Source organism: Lynx canadensis, chromosome X, assembly GCF_007474595.2.
Source record: "Lynx canadensis isolate LIC74 chromosome X, mLynCan4.pri.v2, whole genome shotgun sequence".
In the NCBI taxonomy this organism is placed as follows: Eukaryota; Metazoa; Chordata; class Mammalia; order Carnivora; family Felidae; genus Lynx; species Lynx canadensis.
The window spans coordinates 114,588,202-114,599,583 of NC_044321.2; the positions used below are offsets into that span (position 1 = coordinate 114,588,202).

At 40.5% G+C, this 11,382-nt stretch overlaps 1 pseudogene; it reads right to left on the reverse strand.

Moving 5' to 3' along the window:
• Window positions 1–4,192: 4,192 nt before the first annotated feature.
• Window positions 4,193–4,267, reverse strand: LOC115508005 (annotated as a pseudogene).
• Between the last annotated feature and the right edge of the window lie 7,115 nt (window positions 4,268–11,382).

An 11,382-nucleotide genomic window follows, 5' to 3' on the forward strand; every position in this document is an offset into this window, starting at 1 on the left:
AGGATGCAGAGAAAGGGGAAACCTTTCACACTGCTGGTCGGAATGCAAACTGGTGCAGCCACTCTGGAAAACAGTGTGGAGGTTCCCCCCAAAATTAAAAATAGAACTACCCTATGACCCAGCAATTGCACTGCTAGATATTTATCCAAAGGATAGAGGTGTGCTGCTTCAAAGGGGCACATGCACCCCAATGTTTATAGCAGCGCTATTGACAATAGCCAAAGTATGGAAAGAGCCCAAATGTCCATCGATGGATGAATCTATAAAGAAGATGTGGTATATATATATATATATATATATATATATATACACACACACACACACACACAGTGGAGTATTCATCGGCAATCGAAAAAGAATGAAATCTTGTCATTTGCATCAACGTGGATGGAACTAGGGGGTATTATGCTAAGCAAAATTAGTCGGTTAGAAAAAGACAAATATCATATGACTTCACTCATATGTGTAATTTAAGATAGAAAACAGATGAACATAAGGGAAGGAAAGCAAAAATAATATAAAAACGGGGGGGGGCAGAATATAAGAGACTCTTAAATACAGAGAACAAACTGAGGGTTGCTGGAGGGGTTGTGGGTGGGGGGCTAAATGGGCAACGGGCATTAAGGAGGACACTTGGGATGAGCACTGGGTGTTATATGCAAGGGATGAAACAGTGGATTCTACTCCTGAAACGATTATTGCACTACATGCTAACTACCTTGGATGTAAATTTAAAAATTAATTAATTAATGAAAAAATTCTTGGCTGTATCTCTCACTCTGTAGAGAGTGATAAAAATCAAGATTTTCAATATGCTAGCTACTTTTTGTACATGCAGTATGATTAGTATCATATCATAGATATAATGAATGTCTCTTGGGGGATTATATATGAGCAATAAGCTAACCTACCTCCTGAGGACCTTTCACACAATTTTCACTTATTAGCCAGAATGAGGCCACATGGGGTCAGATGACAAGTGGAATTCTCAGTTAAAATGCTCATATTTAATCATGTGACACCAAACTCATACTGGTTTTTTTTTCTTGTTTCTGAGGGGAATTTTTTTTTTTTTTTGGAAGATATATACCTTCAACAAATGGCATAATTCCATTTTCCCTTCCTGACTACTGAGTCAAGTAAGGGCTGCCTATCAGTGTATTCCTCTAGGGGAATGGCAGAGTAATTTGCCAACAAGAATAACTTGAAAGATTGAAGCCCATTGATTCTTACAACAGCACTATTTAATTATCTCATTTGGCCGATAAATAGTCTAACAGGTCTTGGAGAATAGTATTAGATATTGGTAAAGTTAATCAACCAGAGACTTGGTAGCTACAGCTTGCTCTAGAGCAAATCAGCACTGCTAATGGTACTTCCTTTCTTTATGCTTAGTTCAAAGGAAACTTAACTGCCCCGCAAGTTTACAGGACATTCATGTTGGTCTGTTACATTGATAACATCTTGCCGAGAGAACCTGGAGGATAGATACCAGCAGTTTCCTTGGATGTCTTAGGAAAATATACAAACATTCTGGAAAAGAGATCTCAAGAAAATAGAGTAAAATTCCCAGGAACCCACTAATCTGAAAGCATGTTAGTATATCTCCTTCCTGGCGAAGGAGAAAAGTGTCTCATGACCCTAAAAAGGAAGTGTGACAATGCATGAGACTCTATTCTTTGGGGTTAACACTGCATTTCTGTGCGGCCAGAGTTTTGTGGGAAGCAGAGGAGAAAGCTCTCTAGCTGCTTCCAGTTGCAATTATAACACGACGTATCCAAATATGATTAGAGTGTCACTAGTACACTTGCATGCTCCACAGAGCCTATGGTAGGACAACTTACATGGGAAACCATTACGAATTTGGAGCAAAGCCATACTACCTTTTAAAAACAACTTTGGAGAAACAATTGATGAGTTGCTATTGGTTGCTAGTAAATATTGAAAACAAGATCATGAAGCAATGACCATGACATCCAAGTGCTTGTCATGAACTAGATATTAGCCGAGGCAACTAACCATAATCTTGGGCGTGCCAAGGAGTATTCTGTCATCGAGTGAAAGTGGTAAGCCCTGAAGACACAAAAAGTATATTTTTACCACTCCTAATTTCACTTATACTACCGTTATGTTTCTCTCTCAACTGGCACCTGTGGTCTCATGACGAATTTTATATAATCAGTTTACAGAGAATTAAAAATAAACATTTGAGCCTGGTTCACAGATATTTCTGTGCAATATTCCAGCATCCGTCAAAATTGAACTCTAAGACGTTATAGCTCTGCTCTGAAATTACCCTGAAGAATAGAAAATGGAAATCCCAGTGGGCAGAAATCAGACTGGCAGAACATTCATACTACAAAAGAATTTTCTCAGGCTCTGGACCTATTCCCTGATGTTCATCTACATATCAGTATCTTGGCCTTTCTTATCTTTAATCCACCAAGTTTGTTCCTTCCAAGTCCCTGGCCCTCCAATAAAAATGATGTCTGATACTTGGTGACCAGTGTAGAATCTTATAATAGACTATCTTTCCTTCTGGGCAAATAAACAAGAATTCCTTTCGGACATAATATGCATTTTTGGTGAATATTTATGTTTTCTTCATCTAATTTCCTGTGATCTCCCGGGAAAAGTAGCCATACTGGTTAAATTAGAGGATACGTATAATCTGAACAACATGAAATTTCCCTCATCTAAGTGGACAAGAAGTACCACCAGTGATTAACCAATACTCCAGCAGCAGTAACCAATCTTGTTTACATGATTCAGAGTCAATGAACTACCTAGTCATTGGTCTTAGGTGGGTTACGCTGTACCCTTTCCATTGTGGAGGGGACAAGACTTTGTGCATACGTATGGATTTTAATTTGGATTCGCTCTCCATGCCCATTCGTAGAGCATGTGTTAGTTTGCTGGGGCTGTCATAACAAAACACCACAGACTGGGTGGCTTTGGCCACAGAAGCTTATTTTCTCACAGTTCTGGAGGCCAGAAGTCCACGATCAAGGTGTTGGTAGGTTTGGTGTCACCATCTGAGATGCTAGGGTTTAGGGCTTGAACATGTACATTTTGGGGGTGGACACAATTTAGCCCACAATACAGAACTTACGATACACCTTACACAATGATGATGCCCCAAACGACGTCCTTCAACCAAGTAAATCACTTCACAGACAAAGAAATAAGACTTGAACGAGGTCTTGCCTCACCTCTCTCAGAAACTGATAAATCGGAATTTACTAAATTCCTAAGAGTATTGAGAACAAACTAAAAAATGATCAAGTTTGTTATAAACAACATGTATACAACGTATTCTTTCCCAGCACATATGAAATATTAACAAAAATTTATTGTCCACGTCCCAAAGGAATTCTCAATGAATATTAAAGAATCCAAAATATACAGACCAGAGTCCCTGAGTACAGCGTAATAAAGTAAGAAATCAATAATAGATACTTCTATGTATAATAAATAAGAAACACCTTGCAGACAATAAAACACAAATGGGTCAAATAAGAAACTACTATGGAAATTATAAAATATTGAGAAAGAAAAATCAAGGAAAATGTGACATATCAAATGTGACATAGGCAACCAAAAGAATACTTAGTGGAAAAAAGTATGGGTAAAAATGCATACATTACAAAACAAAAAAGAGAAAAAATTAATGGGTTAGTTGTTTCACTCTAGAAGCTAGAAGAAGAATTAACAGAAGAAACCCACGAGAATGGAGGAGAGTTAACAGCGGGAATTAATGAACAGCAAATAAGCAAGAGAGCTTAAACACAGTAACACTGGTTCTTTGAAAATTAATAAAATCGACAAGCTTCATGTAAGAGTATGCAGGAGAAACTCCTAGGAATGAGAAGAGACATAATTAAACACAGTACAGTTTATTAAGTGCTAAAAATTATGAACAGTTTTGTCCTAATAAATTGGGGGGAAACTTGAGATGGACCATCGAAACTATCAAAAATGACTCAAGGAGGAGCACTGGGTGGCTCAGTCAGTTAAGTGTCTGACTTCAGCTCAGGTCATGATCTCACAGTTCATGAGTTCAAGCCCCATGTCAGTCTCTGTGCTGACAGCTCAAACAGCAGCCTGGAGCCTGCTTTGGATTTTGTGTCTCCCTCCCTCTCTGCCCCTCCCCTGCTCATATTCTCTGTCTCTCTCTCTTTCTCTCTCTCTCTTTTAATGAAAAAAAAATTTTTTTAATGTTTACTTATTTTTACACTTGATCTTAGCCAAAAGGCCGAGAAGCGATAATGTTTACTTATTTTTGAAAGACAGAGAGAGACAGAGTGCAAGTGAGGGAGGGGGAGAGAGAGAGGGAGACACAGAATCCGAGGAAGGCTCCAGGCTCCGAGCTGTCAGCACAGAACCCGATGTGGGGCTCGAACTCAAAAGCCATGAGATCATGACCTGAACCAAAGTCGGGCGCTTAATCGACTGTGCCACCCAGGCGCCCCCCCCCCAAAATTTTTTTAAATGACTCGAGAAGAACTAGAAAATATGAATTAGGTGACAGAAAATTCATCTTTACTGAAATCATTTCCATTAAAACTAAAAGAAGAAAATTCTTATTTCATTAAAATAAAAGAATGAAAATCTTCTTAGTCTAGAAGGCTTTGAAATCTGACAAGGGTTAGTAAGAGAAGGAAACACTGCAGACTTATGCGCATAGGTGGAAAATCTTAAATAACTTATTAAAAAACTGAATCCAATCGTATATAATATGTATGTCACGACTAAGTAGTTTTTCTCCAGAATGAAAAGATGCTGTAACATAAAACAAATCGACTAATTCACCTTTAAAGAGATTAAAGGAGAAAAACTACATGATCGTATAAATGAACGCAGAAAAGGGCATTCCGTAAATCACACAGATGTTTGTAATAAAAACGCTTAGCAATCTAGATATTCCTCAAATAGATAAAATATATCTACCAAAAATCCGCAACAAGCATATTTAAAGTGACAGGTTTTTGCTCTCATATCAGAACAAGACGAGAGCTTTGCCGCCTTTTTCCACATCACGCTACAATTCCTAGTTAGCAAGAATAGAAGCAAACTAAAGAAGAACAAAGGAATTAGAAAGTAATACAGTTTTAAGTTTCAAAATCAAATTCCAGCTACAAGATAAATACATCTATCCACAATGATATAACAGGACGTGTGTAAGAACTGTCGATGAAGAAAAGTAAAAATTCTTGCTTAAGCGATGACCTGAATAAATGGGGAGACATACGACTACAAGGAATCATTCAAGTTCTCCCTCCCTCAATCTCACATTCGGTCCTGTCCTCTACCTTCAAAATACCTTGAATGTTTTGACTATTCTCTCCCTCCACTGCTATCCAAGCCACTCTGCTCCCCAGCTTTGACCGTCCCGGTAACCTCTAAACTGCTCTCTGTGCCTCCATTTTGTGTTTCCACAATCCATTCTCCACAGAGCACCCCACGTAGTATTTTCTCAATGGAAATACAGTCACATCTTTCCCCTCACTCAGTTCTCCAAAGGTGCTCCTCTGCACATGAACGAAAACCCAAACTCTTGGCAGGCCCAAATCGCCTTTTTAGATCTCTTCTCAAAATCTCTTCCCACTGCTTTCCTCAACTCATCTACCCCCAACCGCGCTGGCCTTCTTCCTTTTCCTCAAATTAGCTGATCTCGGGTTCACTTTGTGGCCTGGTAAACTGCTGTTCCTTTTGCCTTAATAGGTCCACCCCAAGGTTTTCTGGATGAATGCCTTTCTCTTGGCATGCACGCCTCAGCTCAAATGGCATTTCTTCTGAGAACCATTCCCTGACCCATACTTTTCAACGACCTTCCCCCAATTCCCCCCCCCCCACACACACATACACATAGGCACTCACTGTGACTTCAACCCCATTTTATTTTCTCCACAGCATTTATCTTAAAGTATTTTTGCTGTTGTTGTTTATTAACTGTTTATCCTATAAGTTCACATAAACTAGATGTGGGGAAACTTTCTTATTTTCCTTTCTGTCTCCGGCACCTAAAATAGTGCCTCACAATGTGGTCACGGCTGACCGTTGTATCACACGCCGTGCACTATTTGGGCTCTAACTTAAGTAGGTCTTTGCTAAGCGAGAGATGAGAAGAGGGCATTTTAAGCATATGTCCAGGGATATTTGCGCCAATAATTTCTTATATATTTATACAATTTGTGCAATTATATGTCTATGTTTAGATCATTGATTCGTTTTCTAAGTGGCATTGTTTTCGGAGACCAAGACTGAAGTCTGAATGGTCACAAACAGGGAAAACACAGCATTTCTTGCTAAGTATTCTTTACACTGTTGGAGCTATTGATTGAATTACTCTGGAGCGCTCATTAGATTATGAATCATTTACCTTCAAATAGGTTCCAAAAGCTTCAATATTTTGGACTAAAGTGAATAGTAAAGTATGTCAAAATAGCTGAGATGGTAGAGTGAAATCTAGAGAGACCACATGAGTACTTCAATCTTTACTAGTAATTATTAAACTAAAGGAAAACAAACAACAAAATAAAGCAAAGCCGCCTACCCAAATTAAACATTTGATCGGCCCTGTGGAGGAACATGACTTTTACCTTTGCAATTAGGTACTCCAACCAGAGTGTGTGTGCCACAGAGTTGATATAAAAATGTATATACTACAATATAATCTAGTTCTGTGCATCTCCAGAGAACCCCAAATCACAAAATCATCCCACTCAAACTCAACTCAATTGATATTCGGAAGGAAAAGTGAAGCCTCAAGACTGTGAACTCAGACAAGGCAATTCGATTTTAGACAGGCACGGATTTGTTCACCCTTGGGTTTGACGAGCGACAAAGAAAACTATTAGAATTATCCATGTAGTAAACAGCAATATAGAAGTAAACAGAATTCACATCTCTCACAACTGTGATTGCCCACAGAGTTAAATTTGAAGAAAAATGGATGGTCATAATTTTCGGATTCTACTGCGCTTAAGTCCAATATAGTGCTTGATGAAAGACGCTCGCTCTTTCCATAGAAGCTGCAGGGCCTGACTCAAACCACAACTTTGAGCTTCAGTATCTCATGGTCGAAACTAGGGAGGCCTTGCTGGCTCAGTCGGTTGAGCGTCCGACTTTAGCTTACGTCATGAATTTGCAGTTCGTGGGTTTGAGCCCCACGGCCAGCTCTGTACCGACAGCTGGGAGCCTGGAGCCTGCTTCAGATTCTGTGTCTCCCTCTCTCTTTGCCCCTCCCCAGCTCACGTTCTGTCTCTGTCTCTCTCTGTCTCAAAAAATGAATAAACATTAAAAAAAGTTTTTCAAAAGTACAGAGAATAGCACTTACTTCTGAGCTATTTTAAGATTTCGATTAGTGGTACCTGGGGGCCTCAGTCAGTTGAGCATCTGACTCTTGATTTCAGCTCAGGTCATGATCTTACAATTTGTGAGCTTGAGCCCCGTGTTGGGCTCTGCAGCGACAGTGTGGAGCCTGCTTGGGATTCTCTCTCTCTCTCTCTCTCTCTCTCTCTCTCTCTCCCCCCCCCCCCCCCATTCCCTCTCTCTCTCTCTCTGTCCCTCTCTCTCTCTCTGTCTCTCAAAGTAAATATAATAAATAAAAGAAATTTTCTTTTAATGTTGAGAGAGACACAGCAATGTTCATGACATTCATATGTGAAAGGGAAATTTAGAAGCACAGAAGCATGGAGGAGGTTGACCATAAAGACTAAGAAATAACAGAATAAAATTTTAGAAGGAATGGCCAGCAATGCACTGGAGGAAATGGAACCTTCTTTGAGACCAATGGAAGAGAATTAAGTATAGTTGCTTCTAGACTGAAAACATTTGTAGAAAGCGTTGGGTATATTACAGGGGACTCACACCAAATGGTTTTTCTTGGTGAAACAGAAGGCGTGCTGATGCAAAGATGGTTTTGAAGGTCATGAATTTGCAGTGATGCAAAGGTGCACTGAAGTGTAACTGTGACCAGCTTTGCTCAGTGGTCATTTCAAAGGAATCAGAATTAGGATGCTTCTGTGTGCTTGTAGATGAAGGGCCAGAGGACAAAAGAGTTCAATGGTAATCCAAAAAATCATTTAATGGACAGAGCATGAAGGACAATTTTGATGGGAAACTTTAAATGGACATGAAGGAGTTGGATAGATGGGGGGAAATCAGGTTCAACAACTGTAGTGGTAACATAAGAAAATGAGAAAGTTATACACACAGAAAAAGAATTTGAAAACAAAGGATAGTGTGACTATACAGTGTTCCTGGGACAGTCCTAGTGTAATTTCTACCAGACCTCCCCTTACATCTTTCATTCACAAAAGCATCCTGGTTTGGACAACAAATTATACAGTCACTCATCATTTTAGATTTTAAGATTGGAGGTACTGAGTATTTCGAGGTGTGGGAACAATGAAAATGTTCTTCATCAGCTTTTTATGATGGGAAATGTAATTGATCAAAGGCCCCCGCTGCTGCTTCACTCTGAAATCTATCTAAAATTTGTGCCAAGGCCACACCTCCCAGGCACTATTCCCCACCAATGCCTGAATAATTCTAAGGTGGCCCCCGTTCCTGGGAGACAAAGGACACCTTTGTCGATCTACTTTGGCTCAAGGGCATCCTGTTGGCTTTGCCCAAAGGTCTTCAGAGTGCACCACAGTCCAGGTTGCTCTCTCCCTCTTCTTCCCTGGCTGCCAGGAGATCGACAGCTCTTCCAGCTTCCCCAGCTCCATCCATATTCCCTTTCATAGTGATTCTAATAAAATCCTTGTATACAGTCAGTCCCCTCTTAGTGTCTGCTTCTTGGAGTACCCAAGCTAAACTAAGTGGTACTCACAATGGTCCAAAATAATAGTGAGTAGGATGAAGAGTTCTAACTGGTTCCCATACCCTTCCATCTCTACCCCACCTCCCTCCACACCAATGGTGAAGAGGACACAATTTTGATTGGTACCATGGACAGTCCTTGCCACAAAACAGTTACTTAATTGCTAAATATTTCACCTGCAGTAACCTTGAAAAATATGTCAAAGGAGGGGAATGTTGTAGCAGGTACAAGGAAGCAGACATCTGGAATATCTGGGTAGAAGAGTACCTACAAACACAGCAGAGTTGGCTGGTTAATGCCAAGCTGCGTTGACGCACTGCATACAGATAATGGGAGACTTAGAGCTGTTAAGCAGTTAATAGCTAAGTGCAGGAACCAGAGGGCCTTAGTGGTAGCACATAAACAGGCCGTCATCACCTGCAGTGGAAGGCCAAGACGCAATGAAACAGCAGGCTGAAGAACTAATCGTGAGAGTTGCAGAGCTCCAGGGACACCAAAGCCGGTCTGTTGTGTGAAGGTCAGGACCCTGATAGGGAAAACCTAGTATCCTGAAAACTTGAAGGGACACATCTAGATGGCTGTCCTGAGTATGCTTACTCCATAGCCCTCCCACACTCCACACAAGGGCACACTAGGCATGATGTGTAGATGGCCCACCCTTCCCATATAATGGCTAGCACTCCTGCTGTAAGTAATCCCCTGAGGCAATTGGTACCCCTTTAGGAGTCTGTCCCATCTCTACTCTTCTGGCCACCAGAAGGCACTAGTATAACTAGTGTCAAATTCCAGTATAATCTGACTGTGGACAAGCTGGGACTGATAAGGAAGTTAGGAGATTATATACTTAATGAATTGCAAAGACAATCCACCATATACCAGCAAACTAGGGGAGAACTCCAAGAACTGGGTTATGAGGGTACTCGATGGGGTCAGAAATAAGGCTAAATAAGCAAGAATTCATTAGTTTGAATAATTTTTCTTGGCCCATGAGATTTAATCCTACCAAGGACCCCATTGAATAGGGCAAACCTGCTGTTAGGATGGCTCCTAGAAGCCTTGAAAAAATGACGACCGGCGTTCGGCAAAGAAGACATTCATACATTGCCCTGCAAGATGGCAAAAGAGAAAATAAAGAAGCTTAAGGAAGTGGACGTCCAGGAATGGATATGTTAAGGCCAAAACTCCACAACCGATTTGTATTCCCTGAGAGGAGCCAGAGTCTGTGCCATTCCCTAAGGTCATCAGGACTGTACTGATGACAGGGGCACAAGCACTGCTAAGAATTTCAGTGGGGGGTTTCCTCATTAAGCTTGGGTTGCTATTAGGAAAGGCACCTACAAAACTGGATTCACTAATGGCCATGGTGACGACAGAGCCACAATACCACAGAGGCGAGGTGGCAGTGCTTAACCAACAGAAGTGGAAAGGCCCTCATTTATCACAATTACCAGCAAGATTGTGGGAACAGCTAAAAGGGTTTGGCCCACGGGGAGCTGCAGATTATTCATAGAGCATGGTGTAACGAGGGGCAAAATAAAGGGTAGACAACAAGGGTGCTGCTTAATATTTGCAACCATAAAAAGGTAAGAATGGAGAAGCACAAGGCTGAGGGAAGTCACCCCAATAAAAAGTCACATTTTTTTTTTCAGTTCCCAGACCTGAGCTAATTTTCAGTTCTAGAATCCATCGACTGAATAGGTATCTGAGTCGCTAGGGGGAGGGACTTCAAAACACCATAGAAAATACATGCCATGATAATTTCCCCAGTCCCTGCCCAAAGGGACTTATGGTTATTGACTCAAGTGACTGGTAAAATGGGAATAATCAGACATTTCAAGAACTATTAGACGTAAGATATGAGTTGATATTGGTACACAGAATCATTGAATCAATCCAAAGGATCATTGCATCTCCCCTGTGGGGGTAGGGCTCCATGAAGACCAAGAAATAGAGTCCTGGCTAAAGTCTGGCTCACAGTGGACCCAGCAGTTATTTTCCCAGATGCTAAGTATATAATTAGGAGGGATATACTTTGCATTTGGAGTAATCCCCACATTGGGTCCTTGGCTTGGAGTAAGAGATATACTAGGGAAGGCCAAGTAGAAATCATTGAAAATGCTTCCCATTCACTCCAGGCAAGATATTAAGTTTAAAATATATATATATATATATATATATATATATATATATATATATAATTAGAGGTAGAAATTATGACAAATATTAAGGCCTAAAAGATGTTGAGCTGGTGGTCCATATCATATCTACAATGATTTCACTAAGGTGGCCACTACAGAAACTTAACAGATCATGGAGAATGATTGTGGACAACCAAAGACTTAATTAAACAAGTATAAGCCCTGATTATAGCCACCATGCCATTTATAATATCATGCTAGAGCATATTAATAAGGACTGAGATACATGGCCATGACCAATAGCCTGGCCAAATGTTTGGAGGCCTGGCAAAACAAAGATACATAAGGCGAGGAGTTCACTAGTAGAGACATGTGCATGGGCATGTGGGAGGACAAAATGTGAAGACATTTGTG